A 13,152-nucleotide genomic window follows, 5' to 3' on the forward strand; every position below is an offset into this window, starting at 1 on the left:
TGCAGAGCAATGCAGCCTGTTCCTTTGCAGATGTGAGCTTCTGTGTTTGAGCCAGGTTTGCCCAGATCCAAGAGTGAGAACTGAGTCTTGGGCAGGGCAGACCTACACAGAGAGGAGTCACTTACCATCAGACGTCATAGCTGATGTATGGCCACAGGTCTCTGTCTTTTAATGATGGGCTGTTTGAGAACGCCCTGCGATGTGCTACTGATGTGAGTTGCTGGGCAACGAGCGGTGCCAATTTTCCGGAAGGATTCGTATTCGGAACAGGAGCTGGATTATGGCTTGTGCCGAAATCGTCCGCAGTGTCTGGAGAAAGGTGACCAACTCTTTTCCCACATAACACATTCTGTGGCTTGAAATCAAAATGCTTTAAATCAGAATGTATTTTATCTTTATTAATACATAAGCGTATACTCCAGTCCATCACAGGGCAGACACACACACTCCAGTTTTCCCTACCAGTTTGTCTCTGGCCTGTGGGAGAAAACTGGAGGCACCCAGAGGAAGCCCATGTGAACACAGGGAGAACATATGAACTTCACACAGACAGCACCCCAGGAATTGAACCCAGGGCCCGAGCGCTGCGAGGCAGCAAAGCTAAACACTGCGTCACCGTGCTGGCCTGTAAGCACCAGCTCCAAGTGAAAAAGATACGTTCTAAAATCATTACAGCTGAATACTTAAAAACATGAGTTTCTGGAGAAAGGGTGTGTAGACCTTCTGTGGGCGCTGTGTATGTCACATCGTGGTTGGTACTTCTGACCCAGATTGTTTCGAACGATCCTTGACTCAAGGCGGCATGCGTCTGCGCGAACCTGGGTGCTCTGGGGATGATAATGGCAATCGAATCGGTCCAGAGTGGAAGTATAGCTGGAGCCCCATACGTGAAGGGCTATAGTCCTGTCAGTTTGACAGGATCAGTTAACCTGTCTAAACGCTCGAGGTCCTGTTGGCCTAATTCATCGGAGCGGAGTGTCCACTGTAGCAGCGTAGGTCCCGTCTCCAGTTCTGTTGGTGGTGCAGACACCAGGACCAGAGCGGCTCCCCTCTTGTCCAGAGTGAGCAGTCTGTCCCACTGACGGACTCCTTACACTCCTGTGCTGACCTGTCCCCACAATGACAATTCTTGTAGGCTTAGTTTCAGTAAAAGTAAAAGAGGCTGTGAGAAGAAGTGAAGGTAACCGTAGCCTTGTGTTGAGGTCTGATACATTCCAGGTTGTCGAGTCGGTCAGACTCCCATTGCAGAGCGGACTGATTCTCTTCACGCTTTACGAACTGCAAGCTTCCATTGTCCTGATGGGAATAACATTTGTGCCCCGTTTTGCAAGTACCTCATATTAAGAGAGACTGTACTTTAAAGCTCAGAAGATCTCTTCAGAATAAATATGGACACGCAGACCAGAGGTCAGAGGTGGAGACTACAGGGGTGGGCGTTTAAAACTGAGAACATGATGCCCTGGGACTCCTAGGATGGGAGTGTGTAACGTGCTGCCAAGCTATGTTGTTGAAGCAGAGACCCTGGTTGAAGAAAATCCTCCAATTAGGACACAAAGCACTACTTTACATGAATAGTGGGGTACACTCCAAACTGTCCACCCCTGTTGTTGATGCCGATACCCTGGCGTCTTTCAAGAAATGGCTGGATGAGATCCCGGGATCAATTAACTACTTACTCCCAAGCAGGCTGGAAGGACAAATGGCCCCCCATCATTTGTAACCTTTCATCTGTTATGATGCATTATAAGGCTGGACAGATTGACTATTCTGCTTCCACCGCGCTGTGCCTGTAAGGGCCACTGTTTGTGGAAGTAAGCAGTGGTCTGAGGCTGGAGGGATGCACAGGTGCAGGGCAGAATGAGCAGCTGAGCCGGCAGTGGGAAACGGGCGAAACCCATTTCAGAACTGTGGTCCGAGAACACGGCCAGGTAGCAGAAAGACTTCGCAAAAGCGCCGATATGCAGTCCTGTAAAAGAATCGAAGAACACAGCAGGATCCAAAGCCAGGGAACTGCAGTGTAAACCACCGAGGGGATCATCCAGAAAGTAAGGATCCAAAGCAAAAGGCAGGGAACCCGTAGAAAGAGGTAGAGGGAACCCGGGTACCTCTTTCCACAACCCAACCCAGAGCAGTCCCACGGCAGACATGAAGCAGCCTGGTGCTCCTGTGAATTGGAGTGTACCAATTTACAATGGTAGTAAATTGTGAAGAGATGGAGCAGACTTCTGTCCTGGTTATGTACCCATGGCAGCTGAGGCTGACTGACGGGTGGGAAGGGGTGTGGCCGGCCGCCACGGTCCTGCTAGCCTGCTCCTCGGCGCTCCAGTGCCCGTGAGCAGGAAAGCAGTGGCTTCGCCTCCTGCTTCAGAGGCGAGTAGGAATCTCCCCGAGTGAGGCCTGGGGGAGGAAAGCCAGTTCGGATGCCAGTACGACTGGAAAGGAAATGAGAGCCGCCAGATCTGCAGGTCTGTGACCAAGCCGAGAGTGAGGAAATCGGAAAGAGCACTTGCCTCCGAGCCAATGGAGCAATCTCACATTCGATGAACTCCGAGCTAGCACATACATTTCTGCATTTCTGAGGAGTGTGTAATGCAACCAGGTAACACTGGTTTTGAGACTTAGTTCAATGTATTCACTCTTCACATTCAGAAGATCAATACAGCATATGAAATGAGCTGTTAAAACTCATGGTTACTCAGATTGTTCTGGTATATAAAAGTGTTATTAAAAATGTTCTTGCCGTTAATAGATTTTTTGTAGTTGTTAATAGTTATAACTTGGTATGCTCTATTAAGGTGCACCCTGTTGCCCTAAATCTGAAATGTTGCCAGCACCTAAAAACTAAACTGAAATGTAAATTTCAACATTTCCAAATTTTTGCACAGTTATAAAACGGGTGTTTAATCTGGAAAGGTGCCCAAAAACTAGTGATGGGGTGAGATTGAAACTTGTATGTTAAGAGCAGTTGTGTGGCCTGGGTACGGGAGAGTTACATCCTTGAACGTGGCAGGACAAATGTTTGTCTTTTTTTCTTTTCAGTGATAAGCTTAGTCCAAAACAAGGGCATGTTGTGAGAAAACACTTTGGATGACACACCTCCCATCACAGGGCACAGACACACACACTGGCTTCAGCAAGTATTCACCCCCTTGAATTTTTTCACAGTTTGTTCCTGTTACACCTCCACTTTTTAAAACAATTTTTTTTTCTCCCTCCAATAACACAATAAATTCAACGCATTTATGACTCAAAAATATTTTTTATTCAAGAACATTCATTTTTCCAGAATGAAAGACTTCCATTTCTCAATTACAAAAGTATTCACCCCCCCGAGTCAATACTTTGTACATACTCCTTTAGTAGCAAATTACAGCCGTGAGTCTTCTTGGGTCCGTCTGTATAAGCTTTGCAGTTTAGATTGTGGGATTTTTACCCATTCTTCAATGCAAATTTGCTCCAACTTTGCTAAATTAGATATAGAGCATGGATAGACAGCAAAGTTCAGGTCATACCACAGATTTTCAATTGGATTCAAGTCTGGGCTCTGGCTGGGCCATTCCAGAATACTAACCTTTTTTTTTTTTTCAAGCCATTCCCTGATCGTTTTTGCTATGAGCTTTGGGTCATTGTCCTGCTGGAAAATGAATCTTCCCCCTAAACGCAGATCTCTGGCTGACTGAAACAGGTTCCCCTCAAGGATTTGCCTGTATTTGGCTCCATCCATATTGCCCTTGATGGCAACAAGATTTCCAGTTCCTCCTGCTCCAACCCCGGAGCATGATGCTGCCACCACCATGCTCGACAGTAGGGATGGTGTTACCTGGGTGTTGGGCAAATTTATTGTTTGCACCAAACATAGCGCTTTGCTTTCAGATCAAAGAGCTCAACTTTAGCCTCATCATACCACAACATTTTCTTCCAAAAGGTTTCAGGTTTCTAGCAAACTCCAGGCGTGCCTTTCTCAAAATTGGCTTCCTTCTAGCCACTCTCCCAAAGAGGCTGAATCTGCGAAGAGCTGAAAAGATTGTTGATGTCTGGACAGTTTCTTCCATTTCAGCCAAAGAGCTCTGCAACCCCGACAGTGTTGTAGTTGGCCTCTTGGTCACTTCGCTGACAATTGCCCTTCTTGTCCGGTTGCTCAATTTGGTAGGAGGCCCTGATCTTAGTAGTGTCTGGGTTGTGCCATGTTTTTTTCCATTTTGTTACAATGGACTTCACGGTGCTCATAGGAAGGTTCAAAGCTTTGCCGATCTCTTTATAACCTTCTCCAGCTTTTTTTCCTCCTAACAACTTCATCTTGAAGTTCCACGGGCAGCTCCTTGGTCTTCACGGATAGTAGGACTGATCTGATCTGCTGTTTTAGTTGTGAGACCTCACAGGCAGTGATATTTATTGTGCAATCAAGCAATTAAACACAGGTGAATTCAAAATGAACACAGGTGCACCTTGTTAACGTATTTAGTGTGATCTCTCAAGATAATTGAATACCTCACCCAATTTAGGTTGTTAAAACAAAGGGGGGTGAAAACTTATCAATTAAGTAATTTTCAGATCTTTATTTTTAATATAATTCTGAAGACATCTAAATACTTCATTTCATTTTAACATTATAGAGAATTACTTCTACAGGAGTGGAAAAAAATCCCATTTAAACATGCTTTAATTTGACTTTGCAACACAGCAGAATGAGAAATATTTAATAGGGGTGAATACTTTCTGAAGACACTGTATATACAGTATAAAGGGGAGCAAGACAGATGCCAAATAACCTGGACAGCACATTCACAACCTTTGTTCCAGTAAGCACATTCGTTTGGATGAATATTCAGTCTCTCAAAAAAAAGAAATATCAGCTGTCTACAAGTGGAGAAAAAAATGTTTTATTTATAAAGGTTAAGCTGGATGCTGTGCTTTGAGTTTCGCCTCACTGGTGCCTTGGTCACTCAGGCTATCAAAGTAGTTGAAAAGGAACACACCCTTGGTATGAGTACATACCGTGATCCAAGCGTGTCCCACAGGGACTCCACATGCAGGGTAGGCGGACACCATGTAGTTTCCACTTGTGTCCTCTGGGCTGTGTTTTCGCTGCTGGGCTGATGTTGTCAAGACCTCTGAGGAGTTTTATTTGGATGATGTACAGGTAGCACACCTATGGCGTTGCTTTAGGGAATTCAGTAGAGAGCCCAGTGTGTGATTGTCAGGGGTGCGAAGTAACACTCAGAACTACTTCACTGCAGCACGAACTGTGAAGGGGAACCGCAATCCATTTTTATATTTCAGGGTTAGAAAGAATCTGCGTTGAGGAGTGCATTTCAAACCGCAATAACCGTAAAATGTACAGAGCAACACGTAAAACCCCCAATTTACATCACAAACATCACTATGTGCCCATTCTAAATGAGTGTAACGAGTTCTCTTTAAAGTTCAGCCTTGAAAGGATCATTATAGGAAAAATGCAGCACCCCTACAGTAATTAAGTGCTGCACAAATTGTTAGTTGTTTACTTGGGACCAAACTCATGGGCCCAGACCTGATATGAGACAAATGTGACACTGTTTAGAAAAAAGACCAACACAGAGGAGAGAACAATTTCAAAATAGAACTATTTCAAAGTTGATAGAGCGCTTTTGTATAAATTAGTTATTGAACGTGTGTTAACATACTGTCTCGCTTGTTGGTTTGGCAATAGTTTTACAGTTGTTAATTGTAATTCTGGAGGTAGGGAAAACAAGACGGTAAGTAATAAAGTCATGGTAACAGCAGAAAGGACGGCTACTTTTTACTTTCTAATACCTGAGTGATAAGAGGCGACACTTTTACTTCAGTTGTTCTCTAGAATGGAAACTTTTATTTTCACTGAGTGACTTGTTTTTTTGAAGTAACAGTACGTTTACTCCAGTAACATATTTGACTGCTTTTTACCTCAAAAGTGTTTACATATCTTTTGGGTTTTCTTCTTGTATTGCTCAGTGCTTCCTTCACGTACTGTATCGTTTTCACACTGGCTAGACACTACATGTTTCCTGCAGTCCTTCCACTCATATCTGTGTCGGTTACCAAGCATTTCCACCTACAGCTGTAATACGTAAGCTAATGCAAGAGAACTTTGGGCACCTGCTGCCCTTTCACCTCTCCTCTCCATGATCGCCAGGTCATTTCTGTCCGTTTTACAGCGATTCCAGGACTCCTATTCCTGAAAGACACTGGATCCCAATATTCTCCTTAAACACTTTCCCACTGGCTCTTGCTGACCGACTTATTTCTTTTCTAGGAACATTCCATTCCTGCCCAGGTTACAGCTGCCGAAGAAGCAGAGTCCTTTACTGGTGCGCATAGGGAGGATACGACCATGCAGATCTGAGAGCAGCCTCTGTAGTAGCAGACAAATAAGTTCTGGAACCCGAGACGACGTTAAAGCAACTGAGTTTATTGCATGCAAGGAACAATAAGACCAAAGTATTGTTCGAAATACAGGTATACAGGTATATTTGCTATATACAGTTTATATAGCAAATTTCAGCCTCTTCTGATGCAAATTGTTACCATGGTAATGGGGGGGAACCTGTGTTTGGACATTCCCAAGACCTTGAACACTTTTAATGGTCGGTTTTATCTTTCCTTAGTTAGGGGGTCTCTATCTTGCACTTGGAATTTCATATCAATTAACTCCCATCCCTGCCATAACTCAGAGGTGCCTGAGTTTGGAATGTTATGTGTCACAAGACATCTTTGTGCAGAAAGAACTCAGTTAACCCCTTTTTCACATCTTATATCTTTCTTCACCTCTCATACAGATCTGTGAGTAACCTCTCCAACGGGATGATAAATGCAATGAGTTTTATACAGCAAATTCACACAGGAAAGCTCATTCTAAATTTCCATATCGGGAGTTGTTTTTCTCTCTTTTTTTTCTCTCTACAAACATTTCTTTGTAATTGACCACGTTATTCTTAAGAAGCCATTTTACCCTGTGTATAGACAAAAGGAAGTATATAAATAAAAGGTGTGTGAAATTTAGCTAGACTTTCTGCAGTTTCTAGCATTATCATCAAAACATAAACTAATATTCTTACAATTGTTCTTTCATACTGTTGCTGGGTAAAAGGCATTACTATCTTACAAAAAAACGTAAATGCTAAAATTCTTCCTCACAGCTTTTCATGCCTTTCCCCCAGATCTCCCTTCGCAAGGACACTGTCTCTCACCTGCTGAGCCCACCAGCTTTCACTTTCGTTCTCCCTCCTTCACGTCCGCAAAGTTCTATCACAGAATTAAACTTTATTTGACCTTCCCGCCAGGTTTCTAAGTAACTGCATTCAGGAATTGTTTGTCTGATGCAATTTCTGCCCGTCAGTCTGCGTCATTTACTGGCATAACGTATAGTCAAAGTGTAATGCAGGGAGCTGTGGGCTGTGTATAAAAGCACCTTTCGGCAAGCAAGGAGCACAGACGAAATGCCAAGCGCCGCTGGGAGACGAGGCCACCAGCACTGGGCTGGCCTGTGGTGCCTGCTGCTTCTCCTGCAGCACTTCCACCTCGTGAGTTTGCAGAACGCGAACAGAACTGGGATCTCCTCCGACCATCCGGAGCGCGGGAGTGAGGACGAATGGGGTCTCCCGCTGCTGAACGCCACCGATTCGCTCGACCAAGAGGATGACCTGAGGGACTGCCTCCCAGACCTCTGGAACTTAACCACCGGCATAGCCGAGGTCCTCCACCAGCAGCACAAAAGCACCATGGAAAAGGTAAGGGAATGGATATCCAGCTGTAACTCCAAAGAGCAAGCCCAGTTCCGTCAGTTCTGGGAGACCCAGCCCCTGTTCGGCCCGTTATATCCCCTGGTTTCTGCTTTGCTCTATTCTGTCCTGAACTGCTCTGAAATGGGGACAGCCAAGCTGAACGAAGCTAAGAGCAAGTCGGGCTGCAGCCTTTCAGCGGCCGCCCTGGAAACCCTGCTCGAGATCGTCACGGACTTCGGCAAAGGATCGAACGGCACAGCAGAAGCAGATTCCAGCCAAGAGGCAGACGCTTCCCCGGACCCCGAGCAATGCCGACTTGCTGGAGGAGAAATTCAAGCTGCTGTCCCGGAACGTCCTGAGCCTGGGCGAGGTGATGAAACTCATGAGCTCGTTGTCGGAGGCCCAAGGAGAGAATGAAAGGTCACAGCTGCAGGAGGTGATCTTAAGCACCACCGTCACGATGAAGGACTCGTTGGATGTGGACGCAGGGAACGAGCAAGGGAAGGACGCAGATCCTGCTGACAAAAGCTTTCCTTCACCAGGCAAAATGAGAACAGATTCCATTACTTTCCACACCTCCCTGCCTGTGTCTCTGCCCCCACTTATGGTACTCAACAGTGCATTATTGGCGTCTCCAGTGCGGTCCAGTTTTTTGGAAAGGTCGTTTGCTGGGAAAGGAATAGGAGGTGTTAGCGTGAACAATGTGGCTCCAATCACCTCTCTCAGGGGGATTGTTACCCCAGTAGAAATGTCACTGGCCCGCAGCTCTACTTCCTCAAAGCACTGAACCAATGCAAGCTTCTCACCAGCAACAGTGACACGGGCTTCCCCATGAAGAGCGACTACAGCCACTACCAAATGGACAGCCAGCTCTGGTACTGGGCGAGGGGCAGCATGCTGAAGAACAGAGCCACCCAAGCCGTTGTGTGCCTGAAGAAAATGCCACCAGATCCGTGTCCCCTCACCCTCCTCCGCCGTCCCCGCCTCTCTCAGGAGGACCACGATCTCCGTCACTTGGGTAAGCGATGACGGTTACTTGCGGTTTCTCGGTAACGTCCTCCTCCTGCCTCCAAATTCTGACCCTGTTCAGAAGTGGACATTCATTAAAAAACAGGAGGCCACTAATGATACCAATCTCCTGCACTGCCGAAGCTCTGTCGCCACGGAGGCAATGTTTTCTATCAAGAGCCCGGCTCAGCCCTGCAAGTAACTGACGGCAACGCAGGAAGGGGAGAACCCCCGTTTCCAGTATTTCCAGGAAAGCAACGCTCCGATGCAGCTGTGGCACTGGAGCGGAGGGCGGCTGGTCAGCGTGGGAGCCGAGCTCGTGTTACACGTGAGGCGTGATCAGGACAGTATTGTCTCTGTGGTTCTCTGGCACATCTCTGCGTTTGCCACAGCGCAGAAGTGGACCTTGCAGGAGGGTGTCCTGACATCTGCACTGAATACAGACTGTGCCCTTTCGGTTGATGACAACACCTCAACAGGCGATGTGCGAGTCTCCTGTAAAAAACACAGCAGAATGGATGGTCAGCAGTGGAGCTTTGTTAAATATGAGGTAGCAGCACACAGCATAGAATCAGTGACCTGTTTGTACTTTATAAGGAACAGACACGAGTCCTGTGAGTATCTCACTGGCAGTTCTGAAGGAAATGTCGTATTGGTCCGTCCTGTCATTGAAGAGCTCCTGGAGGACCAGTTGTGGTTTTGGGATGGGGCCTGTCTCACTCATATGAAGAGCGGCCTGGTCTTGGATGTTGAAGACAGTCTGCCACACAATGCCATCTTGATGATGAAGAAAGGCAATGACTCTGTGGTGAACAGCCAGCATTGGGCATTCGACAAAGACGACATCAGGTCCTTGTTTTGGGCTCAGAAAGTGCTGGACGACAACGCAGAAGACGATGGGAAAGTGAAACTCAGCGAGAGGTCCAGCACAATCTTCCAGCGGTGGACACTCATTGAAATGAGGCGGGATTTCGAAAATGCCAAAGGATTGTATTGTGCCTCGGTTCACAACGATCCTGCTCTGTTCTACATCAAAAGTGAGGAAAAGCCTTGTGAATTGCTGACAGCTACAGAGAAGGGCCAGAGTCCAGATTTTCAACACTTCAGCAAAGATCAATTGCATCTGCAGCTCTGGTACTGGGACGACTTCCATCTGGTCAATGTGGGAAGTGGGCTGGCTCTGCAAGCATGACAGCCCCTGAAAAATGAACCATCCACGGTCATTCTGTGGCCTGTTTACGCCTTGGCGAACAACCAGAAATGGGTTCAAGAGGGCGACCGCTTCAAAGTCTGGGGAAGCCGGGTCTGTGTCCTGGACGCGGTGAAGGACGCAAGTGGGAGCGTCAATCTGGCGACGGCCTGTTTGGGCCGAGGAGGCCGGGCTCAGCCGTGGGAGATCATACATTTCGAGGACCAGCTGACCAACCTGGAGAAGCTGGTCTGCACCTTTTTCATTAAAAACGGCTGGGAGCCGTGTGAGCTGTTGACTGGCTTTTCCAGCGGGGAGCCGATCAAATTGAGACCGTTGCTCGAATCTCCCCACGCCCAGCTGTGGTACTGGAATGGACACCATCTGATCAATGACGCTAACCATCTGGCGATGGACTGGAACCTCAAAGGGAGCCATGTTACTCTGGCCATGAGGCGCAGTGATCGGAGGAGACAGAAGTGGGAAAAACATCACATTCGGTCGGCTTGGAATGATAAAGTCCTTGATCTTCATGGCCCCAATGCAGATAGTTTCCTCACCCAACAATAGGCCTAGTCAGAAATGATACTTCATTCCCAAGACCCAGGGGCTGAACAATCCCGACACCCTCCACTGCCTGCCCAACCGCAGTCACGTGGAGCTCTACCTCATCAAGAACGAGCAGGACCCTTGTCATTTGTTAACGCAGATTGAATGCGGGCAGGTCTCTCTCCACGAGTTCAGCGATGACCTCGTGGAGAACCAGCTGTGGTTCTGGGAGGGGAAGCACCTCCTCAGTGCTGGCAACGTCCTGGCGTTGAGTATCAAACACCCAGAGTTAAGCCATGCCCCCCAGGTGTTGCTCCGGCAGAAATACAGCTACGAACCTTTCCAGATGTGGGCACGGGAGGGTGACCTCATCAGGTCGTGCTTCCGAGAGCGACAGCTTGATGACACTGGAGCCGCGAGGTACCGAGGCGCAGAAGTGGACCTGGCTGCATCTGGAGGAGGTGAAGGAGGACCTCAACCTGGCATCCATGTGCTCTCGATGTCATGATAACCATGAATACAAGGCGGCCGACCTCATTGGCTACATCCCCGTACTCTCTGTGTTTTACTACCTCATCTGCTCCCCAGTGTATGCTGGGAAGGGATGTCACACGGTCGCGCAGGAAAGCCTCAATAGCGCCGCGCTCGATGTGGCTGTCGATTTAGCCATTGCGCTCACAGCTGGAGCGGCATCTGGGCTTGCGTACGGCATTAAAACAGGCGTGAAACTCGGCACCAAGGCCGGGATAAAGGCTTTTGGCAAAGCTATGAGGGCTTCAGCCAAACTAAGTATGCATTCGATAAGATCCAGCCTGAAAACGGTAGCTACGCAAGGACTCAGAAAGACTTTACAGAAGTCCCTCGCGAAAACGTTGAAAAGCACTTACCTGGCAGTGAAAAATACTGTTAATATTGTCAAACGTGTAACTATCAAAACACCCAAAGGTTTAAAAAGGATCGCAATTAAAAGCTATGCTGCAGGCAAGAGCCTCTCGAAAAAGCTCCAGACTGTGACATTCAGAGGGACGTTAAAGGCCTCCAGAAAAGTCATGACCCTGGACAGCCTACAAAAGCTCGGGATTAATATCGGCAGGAGCATAAAAACGAAGTCTCGAGGTTTGGCCAGGAAGTTCAAAGAGCTGGGAGATGAACTGGCGTCTCAAGCAGAGAAGAAGGTGAAGCAGCTGGAGCAGCTCGAGAAAACCAAAGGGAAGATGCCCAGACGCTGCCGGCGAACCATCAATGGGTGTCAGCTAGACCATCCTAAAAGATCCGAGAGCTTTTTACACACTTTGCCCCCAGTTAAGTGTAGAATTGTACCAGAATGGCCTGAGATGGGACATAGGGACCAGAGACACCCAATAGCTCTTATCATTTGGCATGTATTTAATCCCACAAAACTGAAACCTGCATTGCAACACTGAAATGGACTTTGGCATGTATTTAATCCCACAAAACTGAAACCTGCATTGCAACACTGAAATGCACTTTGGCATGTATTTAATCCCACAAAACTGAAACCTGCATTGCAACACTGAAATGCACTTCAGGCAATACTCTGTATACTGTATATTCAGTCTCTTTTAAAGGGTCAAATGGATACTGGGTTTCCAAGAGATACTGGGTATCAAGTTTAGTATCAAAGGGATACTGGGATACACTGTGACTGACTGACTGACATTGACAGCAGTGTCTCTAGCAGTGTCTACAGTCCACTCAGGTGTGTCAGTGTGTGAGTTCAGGGGGAGTGTGAGAGGAGAGGGACAGCAGTGTCTCTGTGAGAGAGAGGTGATCACACAGGATCTGTCAGTAATAAACACACCCAACAGGACAGGAGGCAAAGTGAGAGAGGGGAGAAAGAACAGTCCGGCCCTCAATCAGTAATGTTCTGCCAGAGGCAGTGTTGTTCTTTCAGTGCTATTCTAATCGCTCACAGCTGAAGGACTCCTGTCTCATCCAGCTGTACCAGCAAGGTTGGAATGTCGCCCCGCTGGACAGACGGGATAGTTTGGGAGTGCTGCATTCCAGAATGGGGTAAAATAGAAAACTGACTGTCCTGAACCAACCACTTCAGGAAGCGAGTCTGTCTCAGCATGACTCGAGATTTTCTTCAGTCGAGAGCTGGTATAAACCGCACTCCTCTTACTACATAAAAGAACCTGCCTGACGAAACGTGCGAGAAACTTCGCAGAGTTGACACTAGGGCTGGGAAACACACGGCACAGCTCTTTCTTTCTGTATAAGGCTGCCGTTTGTCCTGACATCTTCAACACATCTGTTCTGCATTTGTGCTTTTGATACCAGCAGATATGCTTTCCCTCTCTGTTGTGCCTTTCGACCTCTTGCTGAAGAGCCTTTTACACAAAAAGCCTCCAGGCTCTGCCCAAAGAGGTCAGCACAATGGTCCTCACAACAGTGTAAAAACATGACACTGAGAACAGGCACTTCATCGCACCAGAGCTCAGCCTCCTCCCCCTTCTGCCTTCCATTGTGTTTTCCAATATTTGTGCAAACCTGGCCATTCACTGTCCAGTTGTGTTCTCGCGCTCTGTTCATCAAGCTTGACGTAACTGTTGGGGTCAGCCATCTTGACTTAACCCTTTCAAAGATTTAAAATCTGGGGTGGCCCTTCAGTTCCATCTCTTAGCCAGGGGTCCACTATCCTGG

The sequence above is a fragment of the Lepisosteus oculatus genome, chromosome 4, assembly GCF_040954835.1.
Source record: "Lepisosteus oculatus isolate fLepOcu1 chromosome 4, fLepOcu1.hap2, whole genome shotgun sequence".
NCBI lineage: Eukaryota > Metazoa > Chordata > Actinopteri > Semionotiformes > Lepisosteidae > Lepisosteus > Lepisosteus oculatus.